The sequence below is a fragment of the Geotrypetes seraphini genome, chromosome 1 (genome assembly GCF_902459505.1).
Source record: "Geotrypetes seraphini chromosome 1, aGeoSer1.1, whole genome shotgun sequence".
NCBI classification, from domain to species: Eukaryota; Metazoa; Chordata; class Amphibia; order Gymnophiona; family Dermophiidae; genus Geotrypetes; species Geotrypetes seraphini.
The window spans coordinates 4,834,637-4,857,116 of NC_047084.1; the positions used below are offsets into that span (position 1 = coordinate 4,834,637).

Consider the following 22,480-nt stretch of genomic DNA (forward strand, 5'->3'; position numbering starts at 1 on the left):
TACCCTCATGTGTTTCTGTTATGCACTGCCATGCTTACAGACGCGTGATGGACCTTGTCTCTCGTGGCAATGCCCTTGCCGACCGCACAGCCCGAGCTGCCAGTCTCTGCCCCCTCTTTTGGCTCCTCTGTATACAATCATTCCTTTTCTGGATTCCCTTACACCCCAGTACGCTTCTCAGGAACAGACTTGGGCATGCATTATTTTGGGCCAGTCTGTCCTGAAAGGGGGGTGGATGCGCCAATTCAAGTGCCAATCCAGACCCACACACTGATACTTCAAACGCAAGCACAGCGGGTACCCTCATATTCATTCCTCAACACCTGGCCCTCACGATTGTCAAAAGATGCCATGATCTGGCACACTCTGGAGAACCCGCTATGAAAATTGACTCTCAAGAGACATTTCTTTATCAATCACCTTGATCAGCTAGTCCGGAATATTGTCCGACAGTGTGTTGTCGGTTCTAGAATAAAATTCCCAATCAGATGACTGCCACCTCTTGGATACCAACCTATTGGAACATATCCGATGCAGGTTCTGTCTGTAGATTTTACCCACATGCCCATTTCCCGTTCCCTCAGTCACTTCCTAGTCTTCACAGACACCCTGACTAGATGGGTCAAAGCCTTCCTTACTTGCACTGAACACGCCAGAGACGTAACCAAACAACTCCTGAATAATTCCGTGCTTTGGTCTCCCTGTTTTTATAGGCAGTGACAATGGCCCTGCTTTCATTGCCGATGTTGTCCAACAAATTGCTCAGGCCCTCCAAATTGAATAGAAATTATATGCTGCTTACCATCCTGAGAGCTCTGGTCAGGTCGAAAGAATAAACAGAACTCTTAAGACCCTTCTCACAAAATGAATTGAAGAAACTAATCTGTCCTGGCCTGTCCTGCTGCCTTCTGTTCTTTTTCAGATTAGATGCATCCCATCTAAGCCCCATTTGAGCTCATGTTCGGCCGGCCACCACCCATTGTGAACCCAGATCCTGGTTCCTTTGCTACTCTGGGATCAGATATCCTCCAGAGTCAGGTCCAGTCTTTAGCTAAAGCCCTTTAAGAGCTCCACAAATGGGTCCTGGAAAGGGCCCCACTATCGATAGCTACACAAGTCCATGGGTAATTCCCTGGAAATACAGTATGGCTAAAACTTGGAAGTCAGACCCCCTGAAACCTAGGTGGATAGGTCCTTTTACTGTCCTAATTTCTTCTCTTACAGTTGTCAAAGGTGTCCGGACATGAAACTTGGTTCCACTACAACACGGATCTTCAGCTGAAGCTTTCTAAGACCTCAAAAGTTCTGAATATTTACCATTGTACTTAGCAGGTGTTCTGAATATAATTCTTTATAAGTGTTTGAGTTTAATTGACTGCCTGTGGTTCACCACTGCTTTTAGCAAGTGTCTTGAGTATAACTGTTTGAAGTTTTCTAAGTTGTGCCTGAAAGAAAAATGAGTTTCCCCTGTTAGTATATATATATCTGATATTTGTGTTGCCCTTACTTATGCTTCTTTCTTCTGTATTTCTTTCCTATTGTACTTAACAAGTGCAGCCCCTTTGCCTGATGTTTGTTTGCATGAAGGAGTTAAGTACAGAAAGTGTCAAACATCAGAGAGTATTTTCTGTTTCCAACCTACTGGTGATGAAGTTTAAAAGTGGGCGGAAATCTGCATTTATAATGTTGAGGGTCCACTTATCAACTAGACTCTTATTGTAGACCCCACTCGCCCGGTGTCTTTGTATTGTGATACATGTGTGCTATTTGATGTTTCTCAAGGTCATGGTACTACCCCTAATTCAGTTTTGTGTGGCTCCCTAGATTGACAGCATTATTATACCAAATGTGCTAAGTATATAGGTCTGTATAACCTGATGCCTTTAAGAACTGCCCCTATGAGGAAACCTTCACTAATGGTGGAGCCTGTCCTTTATGAGAAAGAATACCCCGTCTGCCTCCCTTACTATAGGTCCTAGCTCCGGCCCCTTGTGTACTACAGGCTACTGTAATCCCATGGTTTTCACTATCACTGACCCATATAACTGGAATGCCAATGTCCAAGTCCAGAAGGCCAGAGACTGCATGGCATTGTATATTGATGGTAAAAGGTGAGACTCAGGTACTGATGTATATGTCCGAATTGTATCCCACTCATGTGCTCCTGTCTATCACTCTGTGGTGTTTCCCCAGTTTTATGAAATTATGAAAGTAGATACTAATATCCTGTAATCACTAGAAATCTGTTTATATAGTTTGCTGAAACTATAGGTCAGACTCTTAATGTTAGCAATTATTTTGTATGAGGAGGGACTGGTATGGGAGAACAGTGGCTATGGGAGGCAATGCAGCTGGACATGTTAAACCTGACTTCACAGACCCTCACTTTTACGTCAGGTCCACGACCTTCACGATGGGCCTTGTGAACCTCCATTGTTGCTTCCCACTGTCTTCAGCCCTTCAGACACTGCTTAATGGAACTTCCTATGAATGATGGTCAGCTCCTGATAGTTGATACTGGCTCTGTGATCTGTTTGCCTACTCTTGATTGCCTGCTAACTAGACTGGTACATGTGTGCTTTGCATGATTCGTCCCAGCTTCTTCCCGATGGTGAACACCTGGGAGCCCCTGTATTCAACACCAGAGGTCGCCAAAAGCGGTCTACTTCCACCAATTCCCTTAAAATAGGTGAATGGGGTGATGACTGGCCTGCAGAACGGATCATTGCTGCTTATGGACCTGCCACATGGACCGAGGATGACACCTGGGGCTATCGGACCCCAATCTATATGCTGAACTGCATTATTTGTCTATAAGCTGTACTTGAACTGATAACCAATGAGACCTCCCGAGCTTTGAGTACCATTGGCAGAGCGAATGCTAAAATGTGCACTGCTATTTATCAGAATCGTCTAGCTTTGGACTATTTACTAGCTGCTGTGCCTGTGATAAATTCAACCTCTCCAACTGCTGCCTTGAACTTGAGTAAAGTGATTGAGAACGATGTGGATCGTATCACCAAACTGGCTCATGTTCCTGACCAGACCTAGCGTGACCTTACTGCAGACTGGATCTCTGGTACCTTCAGCTCCTGGTTGCCCTCTGGTTCAGCATTGAAGATCATCTTGCTGGTTGCTGCCCTGTCTTCTCTGCTCCTTTGCTGCCTGCCCTGTATGGTCCCCATAGCCATAAAGCTGCTCCACTGAACTATGGACTCTGCTGTCAACCGTTCCACTGCTGAATTGGCCCTTGCCCTCTCCCAGTATCGTCCCTTACCCACTGGGGACCCCGACTTTCCTGACCCCTAACTTTATTTTGTCAGGCTTGGCTCCTTAGGTACGCCAGCCTGAAAGGGGGGAATGTAGGGTCATGAAATAGTTAACTGATGTTTAAAATATTGCTCTGGCCTACATAGCTGAAAACAGTGTATAATCTATTGACTGCATCTGCCTAAAATGTATGTCCCTACCTTACCACATCGTAAGCTGAATAGATAAGAGTTTGAGCCATGATGTACCCTGCCCTTCTGTACATTTACCTGCAAGAGTTAGATAAGTGTCCTGCTAGTGACCTGCTAGTGTGAGCTTAGAACCAATGAGTGTTAAGAAAAGTAACACGTGAAAAGTTTTTTCTAGAATTCAGTTGTATAGCCAGAAAAATGAATAAATATCTCTGTAACTTCCTGGTTTCGGCACTTCTGAGCCAGCTTGGAGCTCAGGGGTCCAGCATGCATGCTGTGAATAAAACTTGTACTTCTTCACGCCTCTGACTTTGTGTGTCCAAGTGACCTTTCAGAAGGAGCAGGGGGTACACAAGGAGTGAGGGGCAGAGAGGAGAGTACGGGAGGGGGTGTGTGCCACTTCCCCAGGTGCATCATACCCTCACTACACCACTGAGCGTGTAATTAGCATGTATGCCTCAATGTGTGGGAAAAACTTGCACTGTGGATAGCTCTGGCCACTTATTAGTGCAGCTTAGTTAAAGTGCCCTTTTATGTTTTATCAGTTTTTATTCTAAGGTTCTACTCTTCATTTTTATTGGTCCACCCCTACTTCTTGTCTTTTGGCATTCCTTTCATAGAGGACTTTTCTCCTTTTATATTTTTTGCTGAATTAGGGCCTGATTCTATGTATGTAAGAACCCAAAAAATTGGTGATGACTAGAATGGTGCTTAGCGTGATTCTATAAGATCTTTTAAAGAATCGCGCTAAACACCAGTGTGTCGCATAACTTTTAGTTGCACCCATTTAGGCCAGCTAAAACCATACCTAAATGCCTGCACCTAAGTTACATGTGGATTGGGCATATTCTATAACATTGCAATTAACTTTTAGGAGGGCCCACAATCCACCCATGCCCCTCTCCAGGCCATGCTTTCTTTTCAAATTTGTCCCTCTGGGTTAACCTGGCGAGAGGTGGCAATAAATGCCTGTATCTTGGTGTGGTATACAGACCCCCAAGACAAATGGAAGACATAGACACGGAATTAATTGAAGACATAGAGAATATCACTCTATGGGGCGACACTGTACTGCTTGGGGACTTCAACATGCCTGATGCAGACTGGAACACATTTTCAGCAACCACCAGTAGCAGCAAGAGGCTTTTGGCCTCCATAAATGGTGCACAACTAAAACAGATGGTAACGGAGCCCACTAGGGCCCAGGCGATCCTTGACCTGGTACTCACCAACGGGGAAAGCGTCTCAGAGGTCTTGGTAGGAGATACGCTAGCCTCCAGCGACCATAACATGGTATGGTTCAACCTTAGGAAAGGATTCCCTAAATCAATCATAAAAACAAAGGTACTTAATTTCCGTGGCACCGACTTCTCACGCATGGGAGATTTCGTCCATCAGACGCTGCAGGACCAAGCAGAGACCGGTAATGTGGAAGCTATGTGGTCGTACCTGAAATCATCCATACACGAAGCTACTAATCGCTACATAAAATCGGTAGACAAACGGCAAAGAAACAATAAACCCCAATGGTTCACTGAGGAGATCTCGCACCTCATTAAGGAGAAGAAAACAGCATTTCTTTCCTACAAACATACGCAGAGAAGGGAAACTAAAGTAGAATATAAGACCAGGTCTGCAGCGGTCAAAACAGCAGTTAGGGAGGCCAAACTTCGAGTGGAAGAAACTTTGGCAAAAAACATTAAAAAAGTGGACAAATCTTTCTTCAGGTATATTAGTGATAGGAAAAGGAACACAGACGGCATAGTACGCCTTAGAAGACCGGACGGAAACTACGCAGTGGCGGATTCTGAAAAAGCCGAAATACTAAATGAATATTTCTGCTCAGTCTTCACCTGTGAGGCACCAGGACACGGACCACAGTTGAAGGCAAAACAAATTGCGGAAGACCCGTTTCAGAATTTTGAGTTCACACCTAAAGACGTCTACAGCGAGCTGACAAGGCTCAAGGAGAACAAGGCCATGGGACCAGACAATTTACACCCAAGAGTGCTTAGAGAATTGAGAGATGTTCTGGCGGAACCATTGGCCGTGCTCTTCAATCTCTCACTAAGCACGGGGAAAGTTCCGTTGGACTGGAAAACAGCCAACGTCATTCCTCTGCATAAAAAGGGTTGCAAGGCTGAGGCTGCAAACTATAGACCGGTGAGTCTCACTTCAATAGTGTGTAAACTCATGGAAACACTAATTAAGCATAAATTAGATACGGTCTTGAATGAGGGGAATCTCCGGGACCCCAGTCAACATGGATTCACCAAGGGTAGGTCCTGCCAGTCCAATCTTATCAGCTTCTTTGACTGGATAACAAGAAGGCTGGACTCGGGAGAGTCCTTAGATATCGTATACCTTGACTTCAGCAAGGCTTTTGACAGCGTCCCACACCGCAGACTGCTGAACAAGATGGAATCGATGGGGTTAGGAGTAACACTAACTGCATGGGTTAAAGATTGGCTAAGTGGCAGACTTCAGAGGGTGATGGTTAACGGTACCCTCTTCAAAACGTTGGAAGTGACCAGCGGAGTGCCGCAGGGTTCAGTCCTGGGTCCACTCCTCTTCAAAATATTCATTAGGGATTTGACTAAAGGGCTTCAAGGTAAGGTAACCTTATTCGCTGATGACGCCAAACTATGCAATATCGTAAACGGCTACAATCTGCAGGATACTATGGAACAGGACCTCCGTACTTTAGAAAGTTGGTCCTCTGTCTGGCAGCTGGGCTTCAACGCCAAGAAATGTAAGGTCATGCATCTCGGAAATGGAAATCCATGCAGAACTTACACCTTGAATGGAGAAACTTTAACCAAGACTACGGCAGAACGAGACTTGGGAGTGATCATCAGTGCAGACATGAAGACTGCTACTCAAGTGGAGAAGGCTTCATCTAAGGCACGGCAGATGATGGGTTGTATCAAGAGAAGTTTCGTCAACAGGAAGCCTGAGGTCATGATGCCATTATACAGAGCCATGGTGAGACCTCATCTAGAATACTGTGTGCAATTTTGGAGGCCACATTACCGTAAAGATGTGCTCAGAATTGAGTCGGTTCAGTGGATGGCCACCAGGATGGTCTCGGGGCTAAAGGGTCTCTCGTACGAAGAAAGACTGAACAAATTGAGACATTTAAGTATATCATGGGACGGGTCGAGGTGGAAGATGATATCTTTCTTCTTAAAGGACCCTCGAACACAAGAGGACATCCGCTCAAACTCAGGGAAGGGAAGTTTCGTGGAGATGTCAGGAAGTACTTCTTCACAGAACGAGTGATAGAGCATTGGAACAAGATTCCAGTACAGGTGATCGAGGCCCGCAGTATCCCAGACTTCAAGAATAAATGGGATACCTATGTGGGATCACTGCGAGGGTCATACCAATGAATAGGGTCGCTAGGATATAGACTTAATAAAGCAGGTCAGTAGAGTTAAGGGGGCCAGTAGACTTAAAAGGGGATCAATGGTATGGGCAGACTTGATGGGCTGTAGCCCTTATCTGCCGTCATCTTTCTATGTTTCTATGTTTCATCTTTCTACCTTTTAGTGTCAAACAGTATCAATTATGATGTATTAATTGCCAATTATTGGCACTGATTCGGCTAAGGTTACCAGACGTCTGGATTTACCCGGATATGTCCTCTTCTAGAGGACTGTCTGGGCATCCAGATGGCTTTCAAAACCAGGCACTTTATATGGGTTTTGAAAAGCTGTTGAGATCGGGGCCAAGTCTGGAGTGCATCTGCGTATGCACGGAAGTGACGTGGTGATGTCACACACATGCGTGAATGCGTGCAACATCATCACATCACATCTGCGCATGCGTAGATGAACTCCAGATTTGGCCCAAAGAGATGAGGTTTGCATGGGGCTAGGGTTGGGGGGCAGAACGGGGTGGGGTCACACATTCTTTTTTAGCAGATGCAAAATCTGGTAACCCTAGATTAGGCCCATTAATCAATTAAGTTGTATGCTCAATCAGTTGTGTGCACTGATTTGCATGTACAATTTGCATGCATCGATGACCAACTGTAACAAATGATAATTATTTGTTACAGCTGGTCTTGAATCAATTTGTATTATGTATGTACATGTATCTTAATGTTTGGACTTTTTAATATATCTAATAAACTTTGCATTAATTTATCTGTTCCTCTGTGATATCCGGAAACTACTGTTCCACTTTACTTTGGTTTTTAAGTCACTTAACATTCCGCAACGTGTAATTAAACTCTGGAATTCATTGCTGGAGAATGCGATGAGATCAGTTGGCTTGGTGGGGTTTGAGAAGGGCTTGGATAATTTCCTAAAAGAGAAGTCCATAGGCCATTATTGAGATGGCTTGGGGAAGTCCACTGCTTATTCCTAGGATAAGCAGCATAAAATCTGTTTTGCTACTTGGGATCTAGCTAAGTACTTATGACCTGGGTTGGCCACTGTTGGAAACAAGAAACTGGGCTTGATGGATCTTCAGTCTGTCCCAATATGGCAGTTCTTATGTTTCATTGCCTAAGGTACATTAGTCAGATTGTGAGCCCACCGGGACAGATAGGGAGAAAGACTTCAGTACCTGAATGTAACTACTTAGGCCATAAGTGGTCTATAAATACTAAAAATAAATAAATAACATTTTTTAATACTGCAGCTGGCATTTAACTAGCAAACCTGGCCCTGGGGTCTGAATATTTGCACATTCATTTTTAATAAAGATTTCATCTTTGAACATTTTTAGCAAATGTAATACCAGTCGAAGGTGACTCATGATAAGTTTTCATAGGGAAGTTTTCCATTTATTCACCAAACGTGTTTAATCCACATAACAATAATTCTGTTCTTTTCTGTTGCATCAGAGGGATCTTTGGGTGTTTGCTCTCTGTTAAGACCAACAAATGAAAATTAGCGCTGTGAAGGTTATTTATACAGTATTTGTGTGGGCACTTGTAGTTGGTCTGAAATTGCTAATCCATTTCAGCAAAATTACTGACCCACATAAAAGGTTGAATGCTGGCAGATATTCAACATTTGGCAGATCTTTATATGTTGCGGGGGGGAAAATGATATATAATGGAGTGCAGGAGACATTATGCTCCTGCCCCACAGAGGTACACTTGTATATGTAATTTTATTTTATACATCTCTGAAACTTGCAGCTTAGGACTATTGTAGGCAGCCATCTATCACAGGCAGTGGCTCTCAGTGACCATCAATCTGCAGGGAAGGCATTCGTACTTGCAGTGAGAGTGCTTCAGGCTGTGCTTCAAACGTCAAGGGCTGGATGATCTCTTTTCATACTCCTAAGGAAGCTGAATACATTTCCAGTTTTTACTATAATGATATAATATCTCCCTGCTGGAAATATTTTATATTATACTATAAAGTTTGATTGTCTATAGCATCTTTTGTAAGATGTTTCATAAATGGTGGTAATGTATTATGCGATAATATATTGCAGCGGTTCTGAAATTGTCCTGAGGGGAGCCCCAGCTATCCAGGTGTGATCAGGATATCTTCAATGAATATGCATGAATGAGATTTGCATATACTGTCTCTATCATATGTAAATTTATTTCATGCATATTTATTGAAGATGTCCTAATATCCTGTTTCTGGTGTGAAATAAGAAATTTAAGCATAATATTTGCATGACATACAATTTAACTCTGGGGTCCTTTTATTAAGGCACACTAACTGCTAAGGCGCCCATAGAATATGATAGATGCCTTAGCATTTAGCATGCGCTAAATCTATTAGTGCGCCTTAATGAAATAATCCCTCTATTAGGAGTCAAAGTTGGAGTTAGCACATTTTCACCAACTCTGACTCCACAGTCCAAAAATTGCATCTTGACTCCACAGCCCAAAAATTGCTTCCGACTCCAACTCAATGACTCTGACTCCAACTCCACTGCCCATAAATTGCTTCTGACTCCGACTCCACAGCCCTAGTTGTAGCTACCTTTTTCTCAATTACTTGATAGAGATTTGACCTTAAAATTGTTTTTTAGGGAGTGGTTAGTTCTTTTTCATTTACCTTGAATTTGTATTTCACCTCAGGCACAAGAGATAAGAAGGCAATTTCTTTGGCTATGCCCTTGGGCTTTGGCAGTGGGAATGTCTTTTCTTTTAAAAAATCCCAGAAAGGGTCAGATTAAGAATGGTATTAATTATGGGGTAAATATTCAGCCAACAGTGGTGAGCATTTTGCTGATCACCACCACCACAGGTATTTATGGATATTCAGTGCTGGACCATGTCAAGGCTTTGTCTTTGAAAATCCGGTTTATGTGGCACTGGCTAACACATGGCCAGTTAAGTTGATATTCAGAATTTAACAAGCTATGGGTAACCACATAAAGATAGGCTTGTGTTTTTATGTGGTCAAATTCATGCAGTTACTCTGGCTGATTAAGTACTGACTCTGCCTGTGGAATACTCCCCAAATAGCCAATTTTCACATAGATGCTAACTTCCAGCAGTGATAAGTTTCTATGTTAAGGGCTAGATTCAGTAAGCAAACCGATCGGGTACCGATTGGTTTGCGAGCCCTTTGTGACCCAAATTCTCCCCAACATGATTCACTAACCTGTTTAGCGACCCTCTTCTGTTCCGCACATGTAAATAAGGGGAACTGCATGCAAAATAGGAAGGGATGCAATTTACTAACCATTTTTTTCAAGTCCGACTGGGCTCAGAAAAAGCGACTGCTGGGGACCAGTCGCAAACGTCTTTCCTATTCTCCTGCTCTATAGAAGCCCTGCTCTCTGCTGCCCCGAATCTCTCCTGCCTGCCGCCCCAATGTTCTTCCTCGATTTCTCCTGCCTGCCACCCCAAATCTCTTCTGCCCTTCCCCACATTGCGAGACTGTGGTTTTAACCCGCGGGTTAAAGTGGGTTAAAACCATGGGCTCCCTTGCCTATAAAAGTAAAAAAAAAAAAGTCGAGGCCTAGACCAATCAGGGCCTTAGGCCCCTCCCCGTGCATCAGAAGATGCATCGGGGCATGGCCTAAGGCGGAGGAGGCATGGAGCAGGAGGGACTGAGCACCCCCTCCTACTCCCAACAATATTAAGGTATGGGGAGGGGGGTGGGCCTTGCCTGGTCATCCTGCCGGCCTCGGAGGAGGCCTGGAGCAGGAGGTAATGAGCACCCCTCCTGCTCCCAATGATTCTTAGAGGTAGGTGGGAGCGGGTGGGCCAGGCCTGGCCATCCGTCCGGCCTGGGTAAAGCTACAGGGAGGGAGGGAGGTGGGCCGGCCAGATCAGGATGGGGTTTCACATGGCAGGAAAGAGTTGGCATCTCTCCTGCCTTTTGTGGGGCATCGGCGGGGCCACGTTGGGGGGGGGCATTTTGTAGGGGTTTGGAGAGAGAGGAAGCAGTTCCGTGGGGGGGGGGGGGGCTTTATTTTATTTTTTTAACTGAGCAGATACATCATGTAACATGATTTTTTTTTCCTGGGCAGTAAGTATAATTTCCTAATTGTTCATGCCTAAAAAGTATAGAAAATGTCTGTTATTTCCATAAAACTTTGCTTTTGTGACCAGGATAGTCAATATTTGCAATTTACCTATTTAAAACTTGAAAACAAATGTTTATCTTTTAATTCTTATAAAGTCATAAAAAGCAATATATGAATCTCAGTTAGCATGTATTTATATTGAAGTTATACAAAGATGACCACACTTTCACAAATCAATTCCCAGATGTAGTCACTCATGCATTTGAAGTCCAGTATATCCCGGTGGAAGCACTCACCTTGCTCCTCTGAATATGCTCCCATGTTCTTCTTGAATGTTTCAAGATGAGCATCAAGGACATGGACTTTGAGAGACATTTATTGTAATTCTTCACATAGTTTTCGGCCTTGTGATTGCCCAGGAAGCTCTGAACCACTGCAACAAAGCTGTTGTAAACCGCTTTCTTCTTCCTAGTTAGCTTTTTGGGAAATTCCTTGAACCTCAGGATCTTCTTTATCTGTGATCTGATGAAGACACCAGATTTGACCTTTGCTTCAGACAGATTAGGAAAGATGTCTTGAAGATACTTTTAGGCTGCTGACTCCTTATCTAAAGCTTTGACAAATTGTTTTATTAGGCCCAGTTTGATGTGCGGTGGTGGCATCGGCACCTTCCAAGGGTCCACCAATGGTTCCCATTTAATGTTGTTTCTCCCCACAGAGAATTTGGTCCGCTGTAGCCAGTTCCACCTTCAGTAGTGCCTTGATGTCCAAAGGCAGAGATAGCAGGGAAACTTGGTAAAACTGCCTTGAAGACCCAGTTTGAAGTCTCCAACGACTTCCCAGCCATACTTATACTTCAAGGTGCCTAGAAAGGTCTTGATGCTGTTATAATTCTCTTTGAGGTGCACTGAGTGAGCCAGTGGTAGAGACAGGTATTTGCTCCCGTTATGGAGCAGCATGGCTTTGATGCTCCTGGATAAGCTGTCAATGAAGAGATGCTACTCTTTGGGGTTACAGGCAATTCCAATTGCAAAAGCAGAAGCAGAGCCCATCGTCATGGGTGAAGAAAGTGGAAAAAGCTTGGTGACACTTCATCTGATATGTGACTTGCACACTTTCATCTTACAAGTTCCACTGCTTGAGCCTAGATGTCAAAAGGGCTCCTAAGTTTACTCAGCTTGCAAAAAAGGTAAATTTCAAAATATTAATGTCCCGGTCACAAAAGCAAAGTTGGAAGGGAATGACAGCCATTTTCTCTACTTTTGTGACACAGGCAATTAAGAAAGAACACTTATCACCGAGGAACAAAATAAAAATAAAATGTTGTTACATAAGGTTATTGTAGTTTTCCTTAAACTGGACATCGCATTAATTATGATTGTAAAATTTAAGCAAAAATATTAGCTGATAGGTTAGCCAAACTGATGCCTCAACTTATAGACTGAAATCTACCCAAATAGGCAACTTTTATATATTTCTGAAAGCAGTATAATAGTATAAGACAACTAAATAAATACTACTTAACTAGACTAACAGATTTGCAAATTAAAATTTATAGATTCTTCAGAAAACTCAACGATGTCACCCGTGCCGATTCAATATTTCATTATCGGTAGGGATTTAAACATCACCTTCTCATCGGCCCCTCTTTATCTTCAAACTTATATTAATTACAATTTTCAATATACTTCATCTATGTTTTATATATAACAAATTGCACTTATCTCCAATATATTTTCATTTCTTTCTGATATATTTCTACAGAAAGGGGATTCTTAAATCTAGTTAAGCAGTATTTATTACCTTATTTAGTCAACTTATAGATGTGCATCAGCTACCAATATTGGAGCAGTCTATTTAAACTAATGTTCATGTATAATGGTAAGCCACTGATGGTGTTTTGTTTGTTTTCATATGTGCCAGGACACAAACTAAGATCCTCAAGAATTTTGGCATAGATATAATTAAGAACGAGCACTGGAGTATTTTGAGTGTGAACAGTAATAGAATAGAATCAGTTGCCCAATACTGTGCAGGGTGCACCATCTATTAAATATTTTAGGAAGGTTTTAAAAGCAATTTTATTTTCTTGAATTACTTTTATTTGTTTTTATAATATATATTATATCTATTTGTAAATAGTTCTCATATTACTCAAAACCAAACAATCTTGATAGACATTTTTTTTTTTAATAAGGAAAGGGTTTAAAAATCTTTATAAATAAAATACATAATTATCAGAGAGGTTTTATAAAAGGCAGTTTGGTTATGGACAGTGCAAGGGTTTCTTGCTATATGTTACAAGAAGCAAAGTTGTCCTATGTATGTGATATCTTAAGAAGCCTAAAAGGCATTTGATTATGTTGAGTGGAAACACTTCTTTGAGACTTTATTCTGGTTTAATTAGGAACTGAGCTTTGTCAAAATGGTTCAAAAAATTTTATTCCCAACCTAAGGCATGATAGTGCATTGAGGGACAATTAATATCTACATTCACTCTTATAAAAGGCACCAGACAGGGTTGCCCTCTTACCCATTACTGTTTAATATAGCCCTTTAATCCATCTTGATGAGGATAAGGACACATTTGGACACTGCAGGGGTAAAGGTTAAACATACCATGAATAAAAAGTATTTGCTTTGCAGATGATGCCCTTCTCTACCTATCTCTTCTGTAATAAACCATTTCAATGCCTCCAGATCTCCTCAAGTTGTGTGGTACCATGTCAGGTTATACCTTTAATTGAAAAAAAAAATGGAAGTCATGCCTCTAAATTTTCATTTGTTTAGTACTATCAATCATTTCTATAGCACTGCTAGATGTATGCAATGATGTACACATTATATGCAGGTACTTTCTCTATCTCTAGTGGGCTCAAAATCTAAGTTTATTATACCTGGGGCAATGGAGGGTTAAGTGACTTGCCAAGGGTCACAAGAAGCTGCCATGGGAATTTAACCCAGTTCCCTAGGATATCAGTCCACTGCATCAGGAATGGCACTTGAAACCCCAGTTTTGAAGAGACCGAAACCTTAGCCTAGCACCCTTTTGTACTAAAATGTTGTCCGACTGAGAACTACTGCAAGTTGCTGCGAGAGGTCACTGCAGCCATTTTGAAGAACTGCTAAGGACAGGAGGGTGCTGCACTTCTGCCCCCATCAATTCATACTGGACCACCAGGGACAAAGGTAGGCCTAGGGTGGGGCTTACCTATACATCAAGTGAGTTTGAGGATTGGGAGGTTGCAGCATGGGGGGGGGGGGGGAGGGCAGGGTATATGTTGAGGGGGTCGGGAGGTGGGAGAACAATGTTTTTTTTATTGTATTAAAAAAAAGTTATGCAGGTACTGACCTGATATACAGTACCAGCAGCCTCGTAGTGAAGCAGCCAGATTCAGGACTACTTTTGAACTGTCTTATATCTGGCTGCTTTGCCATGTGTGTCCAACGCTGAATATGTGGACACTCACATAACCTGGGGCTGCTCCCCATTGCTGCCCCCTAGCACTGCCCACTTTTTACTTGGGTAGTCTGAGGGGATATTCAGGGTGGTCTGAGGGGATATTCAGGAGCACTCTCTGGTTAAGTGCCTCTTAGATGGTGGCAAGAGATTTAATTAGGCAGGAGAGCTTCCTGCCCACTTAAATCACTTTGATTATTGGCCCCTGTATAAATAGAAGTCCTCCTTAGCTCAAAAACCCACCAGATGCGGCCCCAAGCTCAGGCAGAGCCAGGGCCTTTCCTGCCACTTCCAACCAGTGCTAAACTAGCCTACAGTGGCTCTCTACGGGAGAACTTGTCCCGGACCATGGGCACCCATGGTGGAATTGCAATTCATGTGGCTCCCACCCGCGGGTAATCCTAGCTCCCCGTCTGAAGATTTTTAAAAAATGAGGCTGTCCAAAACATGGACAAACTGCTGGGTTTTAGAAAACTTTACAGACACCCAGACAGTCCTCTAAATAGAGGACATGTCCAGGTAAATCTGGACATATGGTAATCCTACCCTTCTTCAGCTATCAGTACAACCCGACCCCCCCCCATCCTCCCCTCCATGGTACATCCCCAACCTAAAGTCTCACGAGGCTACTGCATGAAGTCTCGGCAGCTATCTTGAAACTCGAGTGGCGATGGCAGCTATTTCGACGGCAGAGGCAGGAAAGAGTTGAGTTCTTTCCTGCCCCCAGAGACCCCTAGACCACCAGGTTTGTTAAAGGGTAGGACATGGGAGGACCACCCTGAGTTTCTATTGCTGAGGTATGATGTGGCAGCAGCTCCCAAGGCGCTAACGCGGAATGGTCTACTACCACGGTAATACCAGGCAAATTATTTCAGGCTTCCTTGTTACAAAGGTAATTACTACGGTAATGATTACTGTGTCACTCTCTAATTTTTAGGAAGCTCTGCAGTAACACTCTTATGCTATTTCACAATTATATCTCATGAAAACCTATTACCAATACCCTTCCAGTAGCCACATGAGTGATTTTAAATAAGTTTTTTTGCAAGAGTTAGGAAGATCCCTACTTGCACCCAAAGTCCCAGTAATACCCAGATGCAGAAACTAAAGCCAGATTTTGTTTTTTCTTTCTTGCACATTAGGTGTTAGAGTGCATGAGAAGTGATAAGTGTTAAACTGAGATAAGTAATGAGAAACTAAAATTGCAAATTTGTTCAATAAAAACAGCAGCATGGTGACTGTAGAAACTAAATGAAAGACTCAAAAATTGTTTTGAGTACGAGGACTTCTGTACATCGGATTGCAGGCAAAAGACTTAGAAGACTCAAAGAAGCATATTCTATAAACGGTGTCCCAATTGTAGGCAGCAGTAGGCGTCCTACCACTTTCCAATCAGGAAGTATGTTTTTAAATTTAAAAAAGCCCAAACCCTGAGTCAGGCCGCCTACACTGTAGATGTCTATCACGGTTAAAGAAGATGCATAGGGACGTTTAAGCTCGCCCAAGGCTAGGCATGGGCGTGGTTTCACCTGGAAGTGGCCTTGGGTGGGTTTAGGCAACCCTATGTGTCTCCCTAGGGCACAATAGGTGCCGGAAATGTAGGCCAACAAAAAACTGGTCTACATTCAAATAGATGTGGACGCTAAGCTGATCGTGGCAAATAAATCTCACTGAGTGGCCATGGCAGGGAATTTACACCCCCCCCCATGAAGTCAGGAGGCAGGAGATATGCCCACTCCCTCATGCCACTGCCACCCAAAGCATCCCCCAAGCATCCCTCGTCAGAAGAAGTACCCAATTCCTCCTGTCGGAATCCCCCAAATACCTTCCCACCCAACCACAATAGGCAGGAGGGATGCCCACTCCCTCCTGCCAGAACATCCCCCCTGAAATACCTCCCATGGGAGGGGCTTTAGGTATCTGGCCAACCGGAGTCTTAGGCCCCTCCCAGTACATTCCAGAATGCACTGGGAAGGAAGCCTAAGACTCTAGTTGGCCTAAGGCCCCTCCTATTGATTAGTGCAGAAATGTCCACTGTTCACTTCAGACAACCCCTCCATTGAAAAATTAAAATATTTTTTTAGCGTATGGGTTGCACATCCTGCAGTAAGCCCTTTTAAGCTGCAGTTAGCACGAGCTAGTGCCTACCGAAGCTTAATAACAGGATCCTAAAGTATTTTTACCCCTGTTTGGACAGCTTCCTGCTTAATTGCAGGACCCAGATGTTTAGCTGAATTCTACCTCCACAAAGACAGATTCCTGCCTTTGTTCTTAGCAACCTTGTTTCTTCTCAGGCACACTTCCTAATGGCAGTCCCCTCCGTTGATCCATTTTCTTCTTCCACTGGTGCAATCACTGGACTCTTATGGTGTTTGGGGGAAAAGGGGGAGGAAGAATCCCCAGTTACTCCTCCCTGGTAAGCTGCTGGCATCAAAATGGTGTGTCTGACCCCTAGCGGTAGTCACTTGCTATTAGCAAGGGGGTCAAGCTACCAAATAAAAAGTATGTATCTGTATTTAGTAGCTTGACCCATAGTGGTAGTACTGTGAAACTATTATTAGGGGTTAGATGTGTCATTTTGATACCAGCAGCGTGACAGTGAGGAGCAATGGGTGATTTTGCTCTTGCCCCCACCGCTGACACAAAGATTGTTGGGGGAAAAGTACTGGGATGATTCTGAGTTAGCAAAATCTTGATGGAAGTGGGGGTAGGGCTGGGGATTGGCAGGGAGTTAAAGTCCTGAAAGTTAATTGAAAGATGATGGTATAAGGCTGAAGATTTATCTTGGACAAGTCTCTTAACTCTCCATTCATTCAGGTAGAATGTAAGCCCTCCTGGACAGGAAAATGCCTACAGTACCTGAATGTAACTTGCTTTGAACTAGTTCTGGAAAAGGCATGCACCCACACTTGATCACATCAGATACAGCAAAGTTCATGCCACATGAAGGCTTGAAAACCTATGTCTTCTTGCTTACTGGTCTTTATGAAAAATATCAAATCTTCTAAAAGATTCAGTTTTCTACAATTCAGCTACTAGAACTGTCTTCTTCCTAGCAGAATATGTGACCTTTCCTATGAGCAAAGTTGGACTATTGTTGTCAAGACACATAAAGTAGCAAAAGTGTGTGACTAATACAGCAGCAGCTGTGAAGAGGTCTGAGGTTACTACAGTTACAGATATATACACAGCTCATAGCTGTCAAGCAAGCATTTATATACAGTATCTAATCCTTTAGGGATTAAATGGGAGCTACAACTAAATATAAAACTGTAATTGGCAAAATACAAACTGTAAACACTGTCAGCTACAATATATGATAGTATAAAACTTAATGTAATGGCTTCCAGAAATGGTCTTTTGAGTGGACTATTTGGTAATTAAGGGATCTGTTACACGTAGAGGTCTGGGTGGCAGCTGATTATTTATTATTCAGAAAGCTAATTAAGATGGTGTTATTACAGTATTTAAATAAGTAGATGGGCAGAGAGATGCCTCTGATATGTTTGTTTGGTAACTGCTGCCTATATAAGCAGGGGTGGGTCGGTGTTGAATGTTTAAGACCAAGGCAATAATTGATTATTAACTTTTTAAGACAGTCAAAACTGCATTATTCATGGTGATTAAATAGCTTGGAGGATCGAGGAAAGCTTTGGGCTTGTTAGTTATAATAGTATTCCTATTAAAATGATGTTATGCCATTAACATATATGTATATTTTCTTATATTTCTTATATTAGTAATAGGACCATAAAGTCTTTTTACCCCTGTACATCTATCTTTAAACCACATTCTCGACCAAAATTTTGTCCAAGTCCCAAAAGCCCAGATTAAGACCATTTGGACGTGGAAGGGGCCAGTTCTTTGATGGACTGGCATCCCAAACATGGCAACAGAGCAGTGGAGCACCTTAGAAGGCACTGCTGTGAACTTCACAAAAAGAGTGCCATATAATCATCACTCACACACACAAAAAACTTTATCTCTTTCTGCTGAGTTAGGAAACAAATGACAACTATCAAAAAATATAGTGGAGAAAAAGGCCTCACAACCAGTCAAGAGACTCATCAAACAGCAAAAAGTTGCCCAGTGAGGGAGCCCTTAGTTCATCATAAGACAGAAAAAACTCCACTACCATAAATTGTAATTATTGTTTCCTACAACAGCAAGAGTGGCAGAATTAGAAATGTTTAAACTAGAAAAAAAAACACTCCTTAGAGATGTCAGTGCGACATGGGAAGGCAAAAACTGAAAAATATAGCAGTCCAAATATACCAGTCCTTAAAGTGTAGAGTAATGGATCCTAGATGTCCAAGATAGAGAAAAGAAAAGTTCTTATCACAATGAAATGAACATATCCATAGCATATAAATCCACACAGAAAGGCAAAATCCAGCTTCATTTATTTATATCCATTCCACAAGAGCAAAAACTCTGCGCCACTCCAAAGCGCAGAGAGCAATTATAAACCTTTTTCTTTTTAAAAATTTTTAAAATTTATATTACATTTTATTGTAAACTGTTTAGATACCTGTATGATAAACAGTATATCAAAAATAAAGTAACTTGAAACTTGAGTATCCCGTTTCGCTTGCGTGTCTTCAGAGGTTAAAGCAAAAAAAGTACATCTCAAAGTATTGCTAACACTTGATGTATTTGAGTCTCTTGACGGGTTGTGAGGCCTTTTTCTCCACTATATTTTTTGATAGTTGTCATTTGTTCCTCCGCAGAAGGAGATAAAGTTTTTTTTGTGTGTGAGTGATTGTGATTATCTCATCTAGTGTTTTTTGTTGCCATATAAACATCTCACCAGAACTGCCTTAAAGATTATGATGAGCCCTCTCAAATACCACCAAAACCCACAATACCAATTTGTCCACAACCCCAATTGCCCTTATGGCTGCATGTGGTACTAATATGACAGTACAGTAGGGTTTTGGGATGTTTTGGTGGACTCACATTTTCCACCATAAATGTGGTTAGAGTGGTTTATGGGCCTGGGTCCTCCTCTCTATGGTTCTTAGCCCACTCCCTGGGCTATTTAAGACACTTGTGTACAGCTCTACTAGGCAAAAGAAAAGATGTGATAGTAGTAAAGATTGCAACATAAACAATATCAGAAACTCATTTCTTAGTATCGCAACGGAAAGTGAAATGAAACAAAAATCCATACGAAAAAGGAGATTACTGCTGAAAAATAGCTGGAAAGCGATGACCACAAATGCTCGCAGTCTAAGCAACAAAGTTCATGATCTGCAAGCCCTGATGTTAGAGGCAGAACTAGATATTGTCGCTATCACAGAGACATGGTTCAGTGAATCCCATGGATGGGATGCAAACATACCGGGATATAATCTTTTTAGGAAGGACAGAGATAGTCAAAAAGGTGGAGGAGTAGCTCTCTATGTAAAGATCAATATCCAAGCGACCGAAATGCAAAGGACCTGGGGAAAGGAAGAAGCGATATGTATCGCTCTGAAAAGAGAAGATGGAGGCAAAACTTCGAGTGGAAGAAACTTTGGCAAAAAAACATTAAAAAGGGGACAAATCTTTCTTCAGGTATATTAGTGATAAGAGGCATCCCAGACTTCAAGAATAAATGGGATACCTATGTGGGATCCCTGCGAGGGTCATACCAATGAATAGGGTATAGACTTAATAGAGCGGGTCAGTAGAGTGGCAGTATGATCTGACTTAATGGGGCCAGTAGACTTAAAAGGGTGAGTCAATGGTGTGGGCAGACTTGATGGGCTGTAGCCCTTATCTGCCATCATCTTTCTATGTTTCTATGAACTTCTATCTACGTGGGTGTAGTCTACAGACCGCCGACTTAATCGCAGCAAATTGATAAGGATCTGATTGTGGATATCCAAAAGTTTGGAAGGAAAGAAGAGGTTCTGCTGTTGGGAGATTTCAACCTGCCAGATGCGGACTGGAATATTCCGTCTGCGGAATCGGAAAGAAGTAGGGAGATTGTGGATGCCTTTCAAGAGGCTCTGCTCAGACAAATGGTGACGGAACCCACAAGGGAAAAAGTGATATTGGATCTGGTCCTTACAAATGGAGAGAGTATGTCTAATGTTTGAGTGGGTGCTCACCTGGGAAGTAGCGATCATCAAATGGTTTGGTTTGATATAACGGCTAAAGTGGAGAGCGTCCGCACGTTACTTAAAGTCCTAGATTTCAAACGTACGGACTTTAATGCAATGGGAGAGTACCTGAAGAAAGAGCTGTTAGGATGGGAGGACATAAGAGAAGTGGAAAGACAGTGGTCTAAGTTGAAAGGAGCGATAAAAATGGCTAATGACCTTTATATGAAGAAAATCAATAAAAACAAGAGAAAAAGGAAGCCGATATGGTTCTCCAAACTAGTGGCGGAGAAAATAAAGGCGAAAGAGTTGGCGTTCGTGAAATATAAAAAAACCCAAGAAGAGGAGTGCAGAAAGGACTAAAGGGTGAAACTGAAAGAAGGCAAGAGAGAGATACATCTGGCGAAAGCACAGGCAGAAGAACAAATGGCTAAAAATGTAAAAAAGGGAGACAAAATTTTTTTCAGATATATTAGTGAAAGGAGGAAGATGAAAAATGGAATTGCTAAACTAAAAGATGCTGGGAACCGATATGTGGAGAGTGATGAGGAAAAAGCAAATGTGCTAAACAAATACTTCTATTCTATGTTCACAGAAGAAAATCCTGGAGAAGGACTGAAATTGTCTGGCAAAGTTACACAAGAAAATGGAGTAGATTCTGCGCCGTTCACGGAGGAGAGTGTTTATGAGCAACTTGAAAAACTGAAGGTGGACAAAGCGATGGAACCAGACGGGATCCATCCCAGGATACCAAGGGAACTTAGATAGGTTCTGCCGAGTCCTATTAAAGACTTGTTCAACAAATCTCTGGAGACGGGAGTGATTCCTGGGGATTGGAGGAGAGCGGATGTGGTCCCTAGTCATAAAAGTTGTCACAGGGATGAAGCAGGAAACTACAGGCCAGTAAGCCTCACTTCAGTTGTTGGAAAAATAATGGAAGTGTTGCTGGAAGAAAGAATAGTGTACTTCCTTAAATCTAATGTGTTACAGGATCCGAGGCAACTTGGCTTTACAAAAGGTAAATCGTGCCAAACGAACCTGATTGAATTTTTTGATTGAGTGACCAGAGAGCTGGATCGAGGACATATGCTAGATGTAAAAGTTAGGACCCAAAGTGGTGAACTGGGTTAGAAACTGGCTGTCGGATAGATGCCAGAGGGTGGTGGTTAATGGAAGTCGCTCGGAGGAAGGAAAGGTGAGTAGTGGAGTCCCTCAGGGTTCGGTGCTGGGGCCAATCCTGTTCAATATGTTTGTGAGTGACATTGCTGAAGGGTTAGAAGGAAAAGTGTACCTTTTTGCAGATGATACCAAGATTTGTAACAGAGTAGACACCAAAGAGGGAGTGGAAAATATGAAAAAGGATCTGCAAAAGTTAGAGGAATGGTCTAATGCCTGGCAACTAAAATTCAATGCAAAGAAATGCAGAGTAATGCATTTGGGGATTAATAATCGGAAGGAACCGTATATGCTGGGAGGTGAGAAGCTGATATGCACGGACGGGGAGAGGGACCTTGGGGTGATAGTGTCCGAAGATCTAAAGGCGAAAAAACAGTGTGACAAGGCAGTGGCTGCTGCCAGAAGGATTCTGGGCTGTATAAAGAGAGGCGTAGTCAGTAGAAGGAAGAAGGTGTTGATGCCCCTGTATAGGTCATTGGTAAGGCCCCACTTGGAGTATTGTGTACAGTTTTGGAGACCATATCTGGCAAAGGACGTAAGAAGACTTGAGGTGGTCCAGAGGAGGGCAATGAAAATGATAGGAGGCTTGCGCCAGAAGACGTATGAGGAGAGACTGGAAGCCCTGAATATGTATACCCTAGAGGAAAGGAGAGACAGGGGAGATATGATTCAGACGGTCAAATACTTGAAGGGTATTAACGTAGAACATAATCTTTTCCAGAGAAAAGAAAATGGTAAAACCAGAGGGCATAATATGAGGTTGAGGGGTGGTAGATTCAGGGGCAATGTTAGGAAATTCTACTTTACGGAGAGGGTGGTGGATGCCTGGAATGCGC

At 42.7% G+C, this 22,480-nt stretch overlaps 1 protein-coding gene across 2 annotated transcripts in view; it reads left to right on the forward strand.

Moving 5' to 3' along the window:
• The window catches only part of MCTP1 (multiple C2 and transmembrane domain containing 1), an 817,302-nt gene that overhangs the window by 151,283 nt on the left and 643,539 nt on the right, over positions 1-22,480 (forward strand). The gene's annotated exons all lie outside the window — the stretch shown is intronic.